Source organism: Magnolia sinica, chromosome 7, assembly GCF_029962835.1.
Source record: "Magnolia sinica isolate HGM2019 chromosome 7, MsV1, whole genome shotgun sequence".
In the NCBI taxonomy this organism is placed as follows: domain Eukaryota; kingdom Viridiplantae; phylum Streptophyta; class Magnoliopsida; order Magnoliales; family Magnoliaceae; genus Magnolia; species Magnolia sinica.
Window position 1 is genome coordinate 11,079,007 of NC_080579.1, and position 19,294 is coordinate 11,098,300.

At 41.4% G+C, this 19,294-nt stretch overlaps 1 long non-coding RNA gene across 2 annotated transcripts; it reads right to left on the reverse strand.

The window, feature by feature from the left end:
- Positions 1–15,923: 15,923 nt before the first annotated feature.
- On the reverse strand, positions 15,924–17,790 carry LOC131251965 (uncharacterized). 2 transcript variants are annotated; one of them, XR_009174070.1, is made up of 4 exons: positions 17,434–17,790; positions 16,907–17,250; positions 16,204–16,275; positions 15,924–16,121 (listed from the first exon to the last, which is right to left on the reverse strand). It is a non-coding gene; the product is annotated as an uncharacterized LOC131251965 (long non-coding RNA). The 2 variants fall into 2 exon arrangements; XR_009174069.1 differs by having other exon boundaries at positions 16,907–17,790.
- Positions 17,791–19,294: the final 1,504 nt, after the last annotated feature.

The window sequence follows — 19,294 nt, forward strand, 5'->3', positions numbered from 1 at the left end:
TTGGGTTCATCACCTTAATCAATCACACATAGCAGGAAAGTTATTTTCATCATTGCTCACGGATACTATGGGGAAGCTTGTCACCCAACTTAGGGCGACAACTTGAACATGGTGTCCCATACCACCATACTCTATTCATGAGTCTTGTGGGATCGTAGAATTAATGATTATAAGTAAACTCATTCAAGGGGAATGGTGGTATCCTATATTCAATCGAACGTTATCATACAATATGATCAGTCATGCATTAGACTAATCTAATTGACATAAGAGAACTATTGCGTAAAAGACATTAGGTGTAAAGCATCCCGTGTAGTCCAACTACTGACGTCGTCCGTGTTCAACCCTGGTCAACTAAACAAGCCTTGGGTGGCCAACCTAATACAGGTTACCCTCTAACTTGAATGATTTTCCGATTGACCTGACATCAAAGATGGTTTTAATTATTAAGCTAATAACCAGATAATCTTTTAAGCAATCTCACAAAGTTAAGCATAAACCCTAAAATCAACATTTTTATTCATTCAGGCATATCATCGAGCGTGCAAATAATCAGAAGCAAGTAATAATAACATTTGCAGAAATAAATTATAAGTAACAATGTTATGCTATGAAAACCCTATTCACAATAATGATTTATTAACCGAGACCCTCAAGTGTTGATAAAAGGTAACCTAAGAATAGTGGTCCGCACCTTGCGATAGTTCACCCGACTTAAAGCTCTCTTAAGGTTAGGGTTTTAGGGAAAGATCACTGAAATCTTGAAATTCATATAAGCCTTCGCAAGATTTGATAGATTCAACCTAATAGATCTAAACTTGTGAAATAAGACTCAAACTTTACCTTTAATCACTGGAAAAAAGGCTCCAACAAAGGATCTGAGGATGGCTAGTACGTAGATCAAAGAGGAGAAAGTCAAACCCTTAGTCAATCGATCTCTCTCTCTCTCTCTCACTCTTCTTCTTCTTCCCCTCTCTTTAGCTCTTTCTCTTCCAATATCAGGGCACAAATTCTTATGGCAAAAGGGGGTGTGAAATGGTGAACTTGTTATAGTGCCAGAATGGGTGCAAATGGCCCCAATGGCTAGGTATTAGCTATAATAACCTATGAGATATCATTTCTAACCAGTGGGACCACCAGGAGGTGTATGTGCCAATCTAAGCCAAGGGGTAGTTGTTCACTAGGAGATTCATGTTTGGATACAACTATTTGACGACCGGACATGCCAATTAACAAGGAAGGTGCTAATTTAGTTCGACGGTCACTAAGTGTCGATCAGGGTTACAACTATACAAATGTGTGTAGGGTAATAATCTAGATTAGTTTCCTAAGTTTGATCATCATCTAACGGTTCGAAAGTCACAAATTCATTGAAGGCTGAATGGTAAACATTTCACTTAAGTTTAGGTTATCACATAAGGCACTCTCACACTCCATGTACTTATCCTTCAGGCCCAAGTTGAGTGATCCTAGATGCTATCTCAGCCCAATATCCGCGATGGACATCAAACTTAACATGATGGATGTTTCCATATAATTTCAAGTCTAGCAGACTACGAATGCCGGATCTAAAGATATTTCAATTAATGATGGCATTTTTGGAACATAATGATGGCATTTTTGGAACAAGTTGCACCTAAAAATTTCTCGCGGGTGACAGTTAATGTTAGGATTAGCTAAGTTCATGACATTACCCATTTCGAAGTAGTAAAACTGGGTATTCAGTTCTAATTATCCTAAACCTGTCAATTCTAGTGTATTAGGGCATTTAGTGGGGTTAGTACGACCTTTTAATGGTTCTGCTCATAGATGTACTAGGATTTTTTAACGAAAATTTATAAGACATTACATACAATTTCATATGATATGGCCCACCTACACATCCACTCCAATCTGATTGATATTTGGAGGTTTGCCTTATATCAACCTTTAAAAAGCAATGAAGTGTGCAGATCAGGCCCCACAAATACCAGTGAACCCAAAACATTTTTCAAGTGAAAAACAAAACAAGTCTCTCTAACATACATGTTTTGTTTTGTTTTGTTTTTTGTTTTTAGTTTTACATGCATAAGGTGTGCTAAAGTGCACTATATATGTGCATGGGTTGGTCCCATGATAAATTTGAATAGTCCATCATGTGGGCCCTATGCATAAATCCTATTACAATAAAAAACAAATAAAAATAATAATAATATAAAACAATTATTTTAAAACCACAAGGGTCTCAACCATTAAACTAATCAATCATGTCTATTAAAATATGGAATTATAAATATAAGAACTAACACATGTCTGTGAATGAGAAAAAATTAAGTGTTATCACATCACCCTAGTCCTCTAATATCTGCCATTCTTGCAGACCAGACATCGTCCTTGATTTTTGTAAATCAGACACTGTCTTCAAATGAGTGCAATCCTTACTCAAGTTGCCCATTGACCCATTGTTGGCCCAACTAGCCCCGATTGCGAGAACCCATCTTGTTGTCCTTATTTAGGGGCCCTAGTCCTTGTTGCTCCTTTGTATTTCTTTGGGCTTCTGGTCTTGGTTGGTAAGAAGAGAGTTTTCTCACTTCTCTTTTCAAAAAAGTTGTTATGCAAATTCTAGGTAACCTTCCCTGGACCTTCGAGAACCTGCATAGGGAGCAGATAAAGGAGACCTTGGCTAGAGTAGGGAACCCTCTGATTCCAATGTTTATTTTAGAAATCTGGGTCTAGTCGAAAGCAGGGTTTTAGGCTTTGGATTGTGCATACCTTTCACCATTAGGGATGCTCCTCTTTATAGGCAGGAGATTGTGGTGGAGTGGGGATGATCCCTTTTTTTGGTAGGTACGTATTGCGAAGGGTTTCGGATCCCGTTCTTGTAGTGAAGATTTCCCAAGATCCTCGGCCAAGGATCTCGGGTGGATTCTGTCTTGTGGATGCCTAGCTAGATCTTTGGCTGGGATTTTGGATAGATATCGTCGAGACCAGGTCAGAACCATCAAGAGTGGAACAGTGTCATCCTAGGTTATACCGACCTGGATCCTTTGGTGAATGGTGGTCAAGGTCCTCTTAGCATTGGTTAGATTAACGGGCTCTCTAACCTGCTCTTAAGGATGGTCATGGGTTCGAGTCCGAGCTAGTTTCATCCTCAGAATTAGTGCCTTTAGTTGCATTGGCTGTCGGCTGACCCTGTCAAGTGCATGGGGTTCCGATCTGACCTTATCTTCATTAGACGATCTATTTTTCCCATAGTAGTAAGCCCCCTGCTTCCAAGTTCATTAAGCAGACTTGGAAAGTAAGTCAGACTAGGTCAGGTCGAACCATCTTGTGTTAGGGAAGTCGGATTTTCTTGTCATTAATGTAGTGTAAGGTAGTGTGTACAGGGATCGGGGCGTATCTGCAATCATGATACGCTGCGCTCGAGGTCACATGTGCAGTTAGCACCTATTTGGTGCTTGGCGTATGGGGTGCTGACGCGTGCCCCGTCCTCGATCGTAGAGCTGCCCGACTAGTGGTGGTGCTCCATGTGTCTGAGAGGGAGTGTCGAGGATCTGTTTTTCAGCTACACATTAAATGCGAGCATTAACTGCTCGCATGAGTTAGCCTGTTATAAGAGGGGGTGCCCTAGCATCACCCAGGGTCATTTGCCCCTTTGCCTTTTTGCTGCGTTTTCTTCTCTTCTCCACCATTAGACGATTTTCGATAAGACTTCAAGCGTTCTTCCCCGGTGAGCGTCTCTCTTGCTCTTCTATCCCCCTTTCCTCTCCTTTGTCTTTTTCTTTTTCCTTCGGGTTTCATCTTCCGACGGCCTTCTTACCTAGAGAATATGTCTGAGTTCGAATCTACGGGAGGGGACCCCCGGTTGTGATGGTGGGGCAGATGATCTCCACCTTATGTCGAACCCACTGTCACCATTGGTGATGATGAGCAATAAGGACTTTCAGACATCCCATGAGTCATGAATCATGAAACAGTCCTCGGCCAAATGGCCAGAGGATGCAGAGGGGGCTACCCTGGCAACGGAGGAAACTAGTGGGTCTTCGTCAGAGGCGGAGGAGAGAGGGCCAGTAGGGTCCACACTAATGGAGGCCGAGCTGGTGCGTATTAGGTTGGGGTATCACATTCCTGGCTCTGTGATACTCCGAGCTCCCAAACGAACCCCGCGACGGCGAGGTGGCTATCTACCAGGTCGCCCTCCAATATGGGTTAAGGCTTCCTCTACAAAACATAGCGAGGAAAGTCCTCGCATATCTAGGGTTAGCTCCAGGGCTAATCCTTAATGCCTGTAGAGCATTGGTGGAGTCATTCATTCTCTGATTTGAGCTGACCGTGAATGAGTTTCTCCACTTGTACCAGGTGAAATTAAACCCCTTTCATGAGGGTTGGTACTACTTTGTGCTTGGCCAAGGACTGACAAGGCCATGATCACAAACGTCTCGACCTCGAACAAAAATTGGAAGAGCAAGTGGCTCTAGGCATCGAGGGATTAGCAAGCTCCATGAACTTTCGGACTGTGTTCTTGGGTCCCGACCTCATTCTCTAAACTAGGTCGGTATATCCGAACTTATTTTTCCTTGATTTTTTGTTTTCTTCATCCATGATTAGTCATTTTTTGGCAGTTCTGCAGTACCCTGCTGAAGTGGGGGAGGAGGAGTGTTCTCGGATTGTCACGGCAAGGTCGTTAAATGCTGAGTTGAGATCGTGGAGGTAGCTAATCACACCCGAGTTGCTGCTTAAATCATGTCTTGCTTTATTCTTAAAAGGTATATCTTTAGGAGATAGTCAAAAATTCTCTTCGCCCTTATACGTTTACCAACCATTACTTCTTGTCATGTAGAGATGCCTGATCAAAACTAGTCCAAGCGAAAGGCCCCTTCCATGGCCGAATTGATCCAGAAGAAGCCAAGGCACACTCTGAGGAAGAAGACGACCATCGACTCTGCCTCAGTTTCCCTTCCGCTCCTCCAGACCAGCCGGTGGTCTCAAGAGGAGTCGAGGTTGCCCCCAGGGTGACTTGAGCCTTCCTCACCCCAGCTGGGTAGTCCGACTTGGGGCCGGGGTGGCGAAGCATGGGGCCCCCTCAAGTCGGCCATTACTGCGATAGAGGGCCTCATGCACTGGATAGCTCGGCACGTCCTTGATGCCAAGTTCACCAGGGTGATGGATATGCCTCTGGAGGGTGTCGTCGGCCATTTGGCGGCTCTTTTCTACAGAGTAAGTTGTTTTCATCATGATGGTCATCTTTCTTTATTTAATAACTTTTTGTGCCTTCTAATTGTGGATTTGCTTTCAGTTTGCCCCCTCTCTCTTGAATGTCCGTCGCGAGATATTGCGCAACAAGATGGAGTGCAAAGAGGTAAAGACGACCTTATTGCAGAAGGGCATCGAGTCCGAATAGCTCCGCTTCAAGAAAGATGCTCTAAAGGCCCAAGTGGAGGCGTCGAGGACCGAGCTGGAAGCAGTGAAGGTGCTTCTCAAGGAAGCTCAGGAGAAGGGTGCTCGGTGAAAGTCCAAGTTGGGGGAGCTAAGGCATAGCCACAATGTCAAGATGAAGGAGGCCTAGGTGGCCATCTCGAAAGCCAAGGAGGCGGCCGTGGAGGAGTTGAAGGCCTCCAAAGAGTGGGAGGAGGAGAGGGATATGTTGTATGGCACTGGGTACGACAAGTGCCTGGAAGACGTTAAGGGGGTGTATCCCAAGCTCGACCTATTTGCTTTCGAGGTCAGCCCCTTCGAGGATTCTACTCCACCGAAAGCTGAATCTCCCCGACCTATCTACTTTCGAGGTTGGCCCCTTATGATTGTTTGATTGTTTGTGTGAATCTTCTAAGTGGACTGGTCGGGTCAATTTTTTTTGTTAATTGGTAGGTTGACCTTTTTAGGTTGTGCCAGGGGTTAAGTGTGAGCCTTTCTTGTAAATCGTGTAGTCCTGACCATTTTATTTATTTAGCAGCATGACCTCTTATTTAAGGGTCAGGCGACTGGTGAGGACTGTTTCTCCCTTATTGTAGACGATGAGTAGAAGGTAAAATGTCACGACCTCAGGATTTTTATTGTAAATTTTGAAGAAAACATGTAAGTTCTGACTTGGTCAACTATTGTAGATTTTAGGTAATAAAATTGTAAATTTAGGCTCTAGGGGATCTCGGCTTTCATGGGTAGTAGATTTTTAGGTGCTCGGCGTTCATGAATGCGGCAGAGGTCGTCCTTCTATACTTTCGAGTCGGTAGAATCGGGCGACCTACTGTTGTCAAGTTGCGACTTTAAATTGGGCTTGTCCCCTCTTTTCTTCAAGTAGGTCGACGTCTAGGGCCATCTGCTCTGCATTCTGAGTTTCATCGTTGAAATGGATCCGAGTAGTGGGGAGCCTGATCTCGACTAGGGTTATGGCTTCGGCCCCGAAGGCTAGGGAGAAAGGAGTCTCCTGTGGCTATTCGGGTGGTAATTCGGTATGCCCATAGGATAAGGGGGAGTTCTTCGGCCTAGACACCTTTAGCTTTCTCAAGCTTGGTTCGGAGATGATTTTTAATAATCTTGTTGACCGCTTTGACCTAACCAGTAGCTTAGGGGTGTCGAGGTGATGAAGAAACATTTCATATTCCGATGTTTTCACACATACTTCGGAATCGATTGTTGTCAAATTGCATCCCGTTGTCCGAGACGATTGTGTGTGGGATTTCATATTGGCAGATGATATTTTTTCAAATAAAGTCGATAACTTTTCACTCGGTGATCTTGGCTAAAGACTTAGCCTCGGCCCATTTGGTGAAGTAGTCGACCGCAATGACCGCCAACTTGGTCTGACCATTCCCGGTTGGCAGAGGCCTGATGATGTTGATTCCTCATTGGGTGAAGGGCCACGACCCGGTCATAGGGATCAATTGTTTAGGTGGATGATGAGGTATCGCTGTGAATCTTTGGCATTTATTGCACCTCTGGGTATACTCCTTTGCATCCTTCTGGATAGTCTGCCAGAAGTACCCCTGCCAGATGACTTTGTCAGCGAGGGCACAACTACCAAAGTGGTTGTCGTAAATCCCCTCATGTATGTCTCTGAGAACATAGTTTGTTTTCTCAGATCAGAGGCACCAAAGGTATGGGAGGGAAAACCCTTGCTTGCATGGAGTGTCTCCGATTATGGCATACTGAACTGACATGGACCGGAGTCTGCATGCCTCGAGCTAATCATCAGGGAGTCTTCATTCCTGTAGGTAGCTGGTTATTGGGTCCATCTAGGTCAATTTTAAATCTATTAGAAGGACCACATTTGGTCCAGATTCACTGATACTCGGTTCGGCTAGAAACTTGATTGGGATTGCCTTTGGGATGTCATCTTCGGGTGTTGTGGCTAGCCTTGCCAACATGTCCTCCTTGGAGTTCTCCGACCCAGGGATTAGGCCGATATTATATTTTGGGAATTTGCCGATAAGTTCTCGGGCTTTTTGCAAGTAAGCTTTCATTCTCTCTTCATTGGCCTAGTATTCAATGGTTATTTGGTTGACGACGAGCTATGAGTCTCTGTGAACTTCCAAGTTCTGGGCTCCCATTTCCACTACAAGTCTGAGCTCAACCAATAGTGCTTCGTATTCTGCCACATTGTTTGATGTTTGGAATTCAAATATCAAAGCATATTGTATACAAGTCTAATCTGGAGCTTCTAAGACTACCCCGACACCGCTACCTTTAGAATTGGATAAGCCATTGATGTATAGTGTCCAAGTCAGCAAATCTGGCTCGGCCGCTTGACTCACAGGCTGATTGGTCTCGTTGTTCGGACCGGTCTTCAAGTCGTTTATGCACGCAAGCTCGACAATAAAATCGGTCACTTCTTGGCCTTTGATGGCTGTTCAGGGCTAATATTTAACATCGAATTCGTTGAGCTCTATCACCCATTTTGTAAGTCTTTCTAACATTTTAGGTTTCCGAAGTACCTAGTGGAGGAGTTAATTGGTCGGGACAATAATAGTATGGCCGCCTGGAAGTACGGTCGGAGGCGGTAGGATGAGACAACCAGAGCCAGAGCGAGCTTATCGATGTCTGGATACTTGGTCTCGGTTGGGACCAGGGCTTTGCTGACATTGTACATTGATAGTTGTTTCCCTTCTTGTTCCCGGATGAGGGCTAAGTTGTCTGCTGCAAAAGATGAAAAAATCATCTCTCTTTAAATAATTGGATGATTCAATTTTTAGTTTTCTTAAAATTAAAATTTTAAAAATAATTTATAAAGAGAAGAAGATAATAAATATTATATTTAGACTAATTTAATTATAGAAAATATTAAAAAAATACCAAGATTCAGTTATCATGATAAAACATTTTTAACAAAGAAGGCGTGCAGTTGGAACACAGGACTTTTAAATTGAATGATAAATTGAATGATAAAACATTTTTAATAAAGAAGACGTGCAGTCGGAACACGAGACTTTTAGATCCTGCTCTCTTTCAACTGGGCTATCTGAGTAATCTGATAAATTGAATGATAGAGTAAAAACGGATGCGGATTGTATCCTACGCAGCGGACGGAAATTGGTCCAGGGAGGGGCTCTGTGGAGCCACCATGATGCATGGGTTTTAACCACGCCATTCATTCATTTTTCCAAGTTATTTTAGGTTATAAGCTAAAAAATAAGGCTGATCCAAGGCTCAAATGGACCACACCATAGCAAGCAAAGGTGATAATAACGTCCACTGTTGAAACCTTCCTGGGGTCCACCATGATGTTTAGATTTTTTTTTACACGCGCTGGTGTAGAGCACGAGTCTACACATGCCTGTGCGCCCAAAGCACCTGCGAGACCCACCCTAGCGCGGTTCATTTCCTGAAGTCACTGCATCCGAAGCGGATTAGCGGCTCCCCGGCCTCACCTAACACAGTGCTGCCCTGACCGTGCGGTTTTGATGTATACATCCACGCCGTCCATCTATTATCCCAGCTCATTTTAGTGAATGAGCCGAAAAATGAAGCAGATGTAAATCTCAGTCGAACCACCCTACAGGAAAAAAAAAAAAAATTTTGATGATTTACCATTAAAAACTTATTGTGGATGACAAAAGTTATGAATCAAGCTGATATTTGTTTTTCCCATCATCCATTTCCATGTGACGTAAGGAACGAGTTGGATGAAAAATAAATATTATGGTGGGCCATAGAAATTTTTTAATGGCGGGCATTCAATCATCACGGTATCCTATGGCGTGGTTCACCTGAGAATTGGATCTGTTTCTTTTTGGGTATATGCATTAAAATGAGCGGGGAAAACAGATGGACGGTGTGTGGATGTAGAATACATACATCAAGGTGGGTCACAAGGCCAGGGCCACACCGTGTTGGGTGAGGCCAAGGTCGCACCTAATCCACTCCCGACTACATATCCACATTCCATCGGAGGAGCGCAATCGCTCGGGTGCCATTTCAACCCTTTGCACGTGGGAAAGAGGTCCGTGTCTGTTATTAAAACCGACCATTAGTCATATCACGGAAATTTAATCCAGCACCGAAAAAATCTTCGTTTTTTTAAAACCTATCATCAGAGCACTAAAAGTTACGGTGCTCCTATCTGCATTCGGTCATTTGAACTGTCCAATCCATCGATCGATCCATCTGAACTGTCTATTAAATTCAGAAGGCATTTTATTGGATACTGTTGTGCATAAAATAGACCGACCTATAAATAAGAGTCAGGTTGGATATCAAAGTATCATACTTCGAGGGCACAATCGTGAAGCCTGGTTGCCGTCTAAGTAGGCAGGTTGACACCATCATCGTTGGCACCCTAGGTCGGCACTCTAGGTCGGCACGATTCGGATCCCTTACTTCTCTTTATTGGAAAACCAGACCAAACCCATGTATGAGCAGTTCGAAGAGGCTATTAGGACTTATGATAAAGTTAAAGGGTACAGAAATTGGACATCACCAAGACCTTCTTTATGAGCGAAAGGACTTCACTTTGTTTGGTATACGTGGATGAGTTTCGTGATGTGCGTCGTTATTCCCTTGGTCCAACCTCAAGGGGAGCTCGATCCATCTGAGCTCAGTTTCCAACTACATCTCTAAGTCAATTCCGGATAGCCCGACCTTATCTGCAGAAGATACGCTCGAAATCTTCTTTAGAGACTGTAGAAGTCATTTGCGACATGGGCATGATCCCGAGATCCTCTCCGAAGATTTCAAGGGATCCTCTTACTTAACAGGGAGATCTCTCCTACGTTCTCGCCCCTCTTCAACTATAAAAAGGGACATAGCTAATGGTGAAAGTTACATACAATTTCTCCACTCGGAAACACCACTTTTATTAGACCCAGATTCTTAGCCTGGCTTTGGTATCGGGTGATCCTTGCTCTAACTAGGCTCTACTCGAAGGTCTCGAAAGGGTGGATCAAATTTTTGCATCAACAGATATTATGCAATACTGACACTGATTGAATGATCCAATTCATCTGTGACTTTTCCTTATTCAGTAGCCATCCTTTTTACGAGCCATGTGTGAATTGGTTAGGATTGCCTAACAAAAATGTCTCTTTAGAGAGAAGAAATCTACGGTGGGCCCCAATAAAATATATTGATCAAATTGTAGATTGGACCTATGCACCGTCCATATTAAAGGCTGATGATGTAATATTTGCATTGTAAATGGATGTTAGACCTAATGTATGATGGTCTGCATCAATCAATTGGATTGCATTTAAGTGTCTGTATCGATATAGAGTAGATGATAGGTGAGGGCATTTAAGTAATTTACCGAATGAGAATGGTCTACATAAGCTTGCTATTATTAGAGATGTGGATCCAGAGAAGGTGTGTACGTGATTTTAGATCAGTGCATTTTATCAAGTGAGGAAAATCATGGAGTGCAAGAATATACTCGCCTTTATCTTGATGGGATGCAACAACTCCAACAATCCCAAAATAGAAAACAAGCAGTGTGGGTGCATAAACGACGTGAATGTTCAGGCCTGGCTCCGTCAACACTGCGGCTTCACCTTCATATGCGACTCGTCATGCGGCGGCGAACTCACCAACAAGAAAGTTCAGATTGAATTCAATGTCCCTGATTGCGTGATCAAGTCATGCAAGAAAACCCTCTGATTCCCATCAGTCTTCCGGTGTTGCTGCGAACTCACCAACGTGTATCCAAATTGTGAACAGTTGAAGGTGCTGAGCGTGGTGATCTGAACTTGCGTAGCCATTGTATGGAGTTTGAAGGTTTGCATATTAGTTCGTCTACCCAGTTTCTCTGACCGTGTGGGGGGTAGCCTGCACGTTGTCTAGCTATTGCATGGAATGAAGATAATTGTGTGTGAAGGTTTGCATATTAGTTTTCTACCTAGGTTTTCCAAGCGTGTAGCGGGTACTCTGCACGTTGTATGGAATAAATTGAACCGTGTTCAAAGGTTTGTATACGGTTGTCTATCCAGTTTCCTCAATTGTGTATGACTAATGTATGGAATAGAGAGATTGGTGTTGGATGGTTTGCATACAAGTGTCTACCTAGTTACACTAAGGCCATATTTGTTTGCTTGCTTGCTTGTATTTGAAATGCATTGAATTCCATATCCCAAATACATTGGAATGGAACCCTCAATTGTGCTTGGCATTCTGCAACTGGAATGCACTGCAATCCAAAGTTTTTGTTTAATACTCTATGTTACGAAAGCATTAGAATATATTAGTTTTAATTTGATTAACTAAATCATCTACAGAATTTCAAAATGACATTTATGTGCAACATTGTAGATAGTTATATATTGTAATAAGCTCATTAAAATATACACTTGGGTTTAAAATTTGAGGTAATTTCAAGCCGCAAGGGCTATGAAAGTGAGCCTACAAACCTGCAATTGTCTACTTTTCAATAGATTAAATAGGTTTTGGGTTAAAGACTATCTATCTAGGGGCCATTGTAACTTCCTTGATTTTTGGAATACATAAAAATGGATTGATTAGGATTAGAAATTTAAACTTTGAATTAATCATAATAACCGAACACTTAGCATGTTGGCAAATGTATTTTCGGTGGAGGGTAAGATCAAAAGACTAATTCCTAACATCGCCATATTTAACATTTTATGCAAATTTACAAAACCCTGAAAGAATCTTCTAGATACATGACTTCTCTCTGCAAAAGGAGGGCGCTAGAGAGAATTCTCTTGAAAAACTCCTAAAGAAAAAGAGTAAAAGAGAGAGAAGGAAAACAGTGGAGAAAGAGCTTCAACTGGTAAGTTTCTAACCTTTTCTCTGGTTTTTTTTTTTTCCTGTGCTTTCAATTAAAAATCCCTAAATTTATAACATGATGTATGGGTTTTATCTACGCCGTTCATCCAAAGTTTTTTTTTTTTTCATGTTATTTTAGGATATGAGCTCAAAAATGAGGCTGATCCAAGGCTCAAATGGACCACACCAGAGGAAGCAGAGGTGAAAATAACATCCAATGTTGAAACCTTCCTCAGGCCCACCGTGATTTTAGATATCTTTTACACGTGGTGGTGTAGAACACGTGTCTACAGATGCCAAAGCACTGCAAGTGCGAGACGTAGCCTAGTGCGGTTCATTTCCTGAAGTCACTTCATACGGAGCAGATTACGGGCTCCCCGCCCTCAACTAACACAGCGCTGCCCTTACCGTGGGGCTTTAATGTATATATCCACGCCGTTCATCTATCATCACAGCTCATTTTAGGCGTGAGCTGAAAAATAAAGTAGATATAAATCTCTGTCGAACCACACCACACGAAACAATGATGATTTAAGATAAAAAACTTCTTGTGGGTGACAAAAGTTATGGATCAAGTTGATATTTAGTTTTTCCCTTCATTCATTATCCATGTGACGTAATCAACAGGTTAGATGACAAATAAACATTATGGTGGGCCCTAGAAATTTTTTAATGGTGGGCATTCAATCATCACGGTTTCCTATGGTGTGGTTCACCTTAGAATTGGATCTGCTTCATTTTCTGAATTAAAATGAGTTGGAAAAACAGATGGACGGTGTGGATCTATAATACATACGTAAAGTGGGTCCCAAGTCCAGCACAACACCGTGTTGAGTGAGGCCCAGGTCGCACCTAATCCACTCTCGACGTGTCCACATTCCATCCGGGGAGAGGATTGCAAATCGCAATCGCTCGGGTGCCCTTTCAAAGTGCACACCCTCCATCCAACCGGTTGATAAGGTCAAACGGAATTGGATTATCCAAAACTTTTGTGGCCTACAAAAAGCTTCTAACGGTCACTGATGATTTTTTCCAGTGGTGTGATCCACCAGACATTTGGGTCTGCTTAAGTTTTGATAGCGTACGTCCTTAAATGAAATGAAAAACGTATGGCGTGGATAAAGGTAGGCCGCACACGGTAAGGGTAACACTCACTAAGGTATAACCCAGGTAATAGCTAATCCTCTCCCAAAATTTCCCTGATTTTAAGAGCAAAGCCGTTGAGTCATTGGCCAAATCTCCATTGAATGTGGACTGCCACTAAATTTCTGTTATTTGGTCACTGATCAACGTAGGGCTGAAAGTTGGGTGGGTTGAACCCGACTGACCGTGACCAACCCGACATTGGGTTGGGCTTGGGCAGTATGTATCGAGTCTAATCTCAGGCTTGGGTTGTACAAACACCAACGCGATAAAACTTGGGTCGGACTCTGGTTGAGGTCTTGGGTTGCCCAACCCAACCCAACCCAGCCCAGCCCAGCCCAACCCGAACCCAATTAATATATAAGTTACTTATAAATTATAATTGAGCGTGGATCATATGTTTTTAAGACATAGGTAATTCCAATGCTGTCAGGTCTCATTGGTCCAAATAAATTGTGTGATACACAACACAGCTTTTAAATGAGTAGTTGTCGTATATTTTAGCTTGTTTGTTTGGAATAAATGAAGTTATTTACGATAAATAACTACATATATACTTAATAAAATCATAAATAAAAAAAATAAGACGTGTTGAAATATAATAAACTAATGCAATCATTAAAATATTAGCATATATCGACCCAATCAATCCGACTGAACCAGCTTGGGTTGGGCTGGGGTTGAAAATTCCCAACCCAAGGTATGGTTGGGTTAGGGTTGAGGTACAAGAACCTTGGGGTTGGGCTGGGGTTGAGCACCGACCTGACCGAACCCACCCAACTTTCAGCCCTAGATCAACGGGTCAAGACATTCATATATACGAGATTTTGGGGAGTTCAATTATCGGTTATTGGACCATTTGATAAACGGTCTGGATGAAATACCCACCGCCCACATGTATGGAATCCTACACAAGCCGAATCCCCTGCAACACCAGTTATGCGCACTCACGAGCTCTGTGGTACCGTCCATGTTATGGGTATGACTTCTGCTCATCCAAAATGCAGTTGGCCACACCATGGGGAATAAAGTAAAAATAGGCATAAAACCTTCAAGTCTGCGTAGAGTAAGGAGAATGGCGTTTGAAGGTTTGATTATTAGTCGTCTACCTAGTTTCTCCGACCGTGTAGCAGGTAGTCTGCACGTGGTCTAGCTATTGGATAGAATAAAGAAAATGGCGTTCGAAGATTTGTATATTGTCGTCTAGTTTCTTTAAAGACCTGTTTGGATTTCTGTATATGTACGCATTATATTGTGTATCGGTCGCCGTACAGTATACCTCCTACCTTTTCTAAACACAGTATGACAATGTGGGAATTTAACGAACGTTTGGGCATGAGGCCCACAAATTAATTTCTCTAAGCGTTTGGCGGGTAGTGATCTGCACTATTATAGCACTTGTATGGAATAAAGCGAATGGCATTTCAAGGTTTTCATGATAGTGTTGCGCGAAAATAATAGCACGATGGATGCAGAGAATGTAAAATTCAGAGCCATTGCTATTGGGGAACCGTGGAAGCAAAATCCTGAATTCATATCACACGACGATAAGCAAACATAAACAAAGTATGCACAGTATCACGATTTTTACATGAAAAAAATCTTCCGTGATTTCACAAAGCGACGACATTCAGTATGAAAATGAGTTACAAAAGAATAGAAAAACTTGCGGTTGCGAAAATCCTTGTTTTCCTCCCATGTTCGATCCATCAAAAATGCTCAAAACTAACAAAAGAATTTACATGAATTTTTTGTATTATGTCAATCGATCGAGCCGAGTGTTCAATCTATCGAAGTTGTCTAAAGGTATCCAGATCACCAATCTGTAAAATCCAGAGTGCTCTTAATTAATCGACCAGGCTGGTTTGTTGATCGAGCCCCTATTTTCGGCATAGATTGAAGTCATCGAACAACAAATAGAAAGAGTTCAAAACTAAAGGAAAACAAGATATTAGCTGTATAAAGATTCACGTGGTTTGATAATACTTCTACGTACATGGAGACGATTAATATAAAAAAGTAAAAATAAAAATAAAAAATAAAACCACAAAAGAAAAGATCCAATACCAAGGGTTCAAAATCAAAGAAAAACAGGAGGCGCAAGGCACTACAAGATAAAAAGACTTTAGCCTCAGTTCAAAACCGTGGCTTAAAAGGTTAAAAAATGAGGCTAAAGACTTTAGCCTCAGTTTTGCCTCAATTATCCAAAATGAGGTTGGAACCGTTGCTAAAGGCTTTAAAGCCTTGGTTTTGGCAACCGGGGCTAAAAAGACTTTTATAGCCTCGGTTATTCAAGTGAAGTTAAAACAACCTTTTTAGCTTCGGTCACCTCGAAATGAGCCTAAATCAAAATTTTAGCATCCATTCTTTCCAACCGAGACTAAATCCAAATTTTAGCCGCAGTTGCCTCCAACCGAAGCTAAATCTATTTTTAACATCGGTTTTCAACAACCGAAGTTAAAACCCTTTAGCCACGGGAGTTATAATCTCAGTTTCAGTAGCTGAGGCTAAAGATGGATTTAGCCTCTGTTGGCATCAACTAGGCTAAATTCAAATTTTAACCTCAGTTCTCAACAACTTAGGTTAAATCATTCATCTTAATTTATACATAAACTTGTGTATAATCATTCATTCATTCAATAAAATACAATCATTAATTTTAATCCATTCATAAAAGCACAATACCAATAAAAAGTTATCTGTCTAATCAGTTGTATGGAATTCCTTGTGGAATACGTTCAAATAAGCTTTCAGATTAGGTGTTCTAAAACTTGAATGAAGGATGATTGCTGCATATAAACAATACTAAAGTTATCTATCCCATTGGTTAAAACGATAAATATCATAAGACAAGTAGGAAGTTGAGTTTACCAAGAAGGCCAATGACAAATGCCCATAGGACAATAAGAAGCCTACATAAGGTGAACCACAAGATACAGCCAGCTGCGGAAAGGAGAAAAAAATAAAAAATAAATCATCAACAGCCACTTAGGAAGGTTCCAACAATAGGCGTCACTATCCCCACAGATTTCTTTGGTGTGGTCCACTTGAGATTTGGATCTGCTTCTCTTTTGGGCTCAAGCCCTAAAGTGATCTCTTAGAATGGATGGATAGTGTGGATATAATACATACATCATGGTGGAACCCACAGAACTTTGTCATGTCAACACCCCACCGAGGTTGGTGATATATGGCCCACCAAGCAATCTGCTTCCTTCAAACGGATGGCTAAAAACAAAAATGGCCAACAGGGGAAAATTCCACGAATCATTGTGAATTTATACTATGGTTCACCAAAGAAAGGTCAATTAAGTGGATGATACAACAGGTTCATCCAACCATATACTGAATTACACCCCGTTTATGAAGCATCAAAATGCAAAACCTCTAGCATGATTAAAACAAAAAGGTTCTTGGTCGAGGCATTTCTTAGAACCATTAGCATGCAGATTTTCATATGAAAAAAATAACGAAACGTGTCAGTAAAATAATAATAGAAATTCATATGACTATATTAACTTCATGTAACTATTAACAGTGAAATGAAAAATATTGAAGGGAAAAGAAGTCTCACCACTTTACCTCACAAGTAGAGGAAATGCAAGTGATGAATTCAAAGCTAGCACATCTTAATAATCGCCTACATCGCTGACGAATATATGTTGAATCCTATGCCAATCTTTCTTCATCTTCTCTAAACATGGCTTTGAATTATGAATGCATGATCCACAACTCCAATTTCTTGTCGTCCTTTTGGAAGCATCTTCAAATCAGAGCATCCATCAATTGACAAATGCACAGGGATTGGCATCAATACTTCATCTACTCTCCACTCCTTTAGAATGCAAGTATTCCAGCAGAGGAAACCCTTCTGTAGAGCAAATCATTTCCTTTCCCTTGTGCACTTTTCAATGCAATCTGAGAATGCAGAGGTTTATTAGTGTCTCCAACAATGTATGGGTACGGATTTCCATAACAAGATTTTAAAGATTGTAAAACAGAGCAAATTCATATACCTATAATTCAAAACTCATGTGATTATATTAACTTCAAGTATCGATTAACAGGGAATTGAAAATGATGCTGGAAAAGAAGTCTCACCAATTTAGGCCACCAAAGAGTGGAGATCCGAGTACTGAATTCGATGCATCTTAATCATTGTGTATGCCTATGGAGTGTAAATCTGCATCTATAGTAAAAACACAGAGAAGGAACCACATGCTTCAAATTGGTGGGAGGATTATAGCAAGCAGCACAATGCTGGCCCAAGACAAAATGGCTCGAAAAGCTTTGATCTCAGTGTTAAAGATGATGTAAAGAATATGCCCATATTCTAATAAACTTTTTATCAACGATGGCAGATGAGTGCCCTTAAACCATAATTACAAGAGTACAGGAAAATGTTTTTCACAGGAGAACTTTACAGAAGTGAAACAACTATTTCCCAAAAATGTGTCTACTGACTGACATTCCAGAGGTTGTCTCAGATGCATTTCTGAGATTTCCTTAACCAAAGTAATGAATGTGGCATCATCTTCGTAATTATTATACTGGTATGCAATAAGAAAATCAAGCATAACTAAGGTGGTCCCACCGTGATGTGTGTCAAACATCAACACCGTGCATTTGATGGTCCCCTTTAAATTATAGGATATCCCAAAAATCAGCCGTATAGGGAACTAAGGTGGGCCATACCATCTAAAATCATGTGAAGACATGCCTAAAAAATATAAAAGGCTTGGTGGGGCCCACCCAAAATTTGGATGCATCTGAAACTTGGTCCGACTCCTCATCCAAGTGGGACACACATAATGGATGGTCTGAATTTGTGAACCACATTTCGGTGGGCCCAACAAATGATTATGAATGTTTTAATGGGAGGGTAACCCCTCTTAACTTTTGTATGTGGTGTGGCCCACACAAGTCATGGATTGACTTGATTTTTAAGGTCGAGGCCCACCATGGAATGGTGCATCTGACTAATGGGGTTGATGTTCAACCGCATAGAACCATTTCCCTATATATATATATATATATATATATATATATATATATATATAGAGAGAGAGAGAGAGAGAGAGAGAGAGAGAGAGAGAGAGAGAGAGAGAGAGAGTGGTTCTATGCATTCGACCTCATTGCCATGAGGTCGAGCTGTGTGGGCCCCACCGTGATCCGTGTTGAAAATCAACACCGTGCATTTGATTAGTCCCCTTTAAATTATGGGATATTCCAAAATCAGCCATATACGGAACTCAGGTGGGCCATACTATCTAAAACCATGTGAAGACATGCCTAAAACATCTAAAACTACTTGGAGGGCCCACATAAGTTTTGGATGCAGCTGAAACTTGTTATGACCCCTCATCAAAGTGGGACACACAAAATGGACGCTCCGGATTTGTGAACCATGTCTTGGTAGGCCCAATAAACGATCATGAATGTTTTAATGGGAGGGTATCCCTTCTCAACTGTTATCTGTGCTGTGGCCCACACAAGTATGGATTGACCTGATTTTTATTTCTTTGGCCTATCATGGAATGATGCATATGACTAATGGTGTTGATGTCCTCTCCACATCACAGTGGGGCCCACACAGCTTGACCTCATGGGAAGTTCCCTTCCCATGAGGTCGACCGCATAGAACCATTTACCATATATATATAACAGCTTTATGTAATGGATTTTCCCCTGTAACACGATGATATCGGAACTTAGGTTTTATTATTCTCACCAAGAACTGCCTTAAATATAAGAAAAAATTAGTAATAATAGCAACAATAACAATTATAATAGAAATAATAATGATAATGATGATAATAATAATATATTATTGGTACTATGCATGAACAATGAAGCAATTCTCACACCTATCGCTAAACACCCAAGAAAATCTGATCTTAGCAAATGCCGTTGATGTGATCATCTGAAAAATTATATTATATAACAGTAGAAGAGCTAAAAA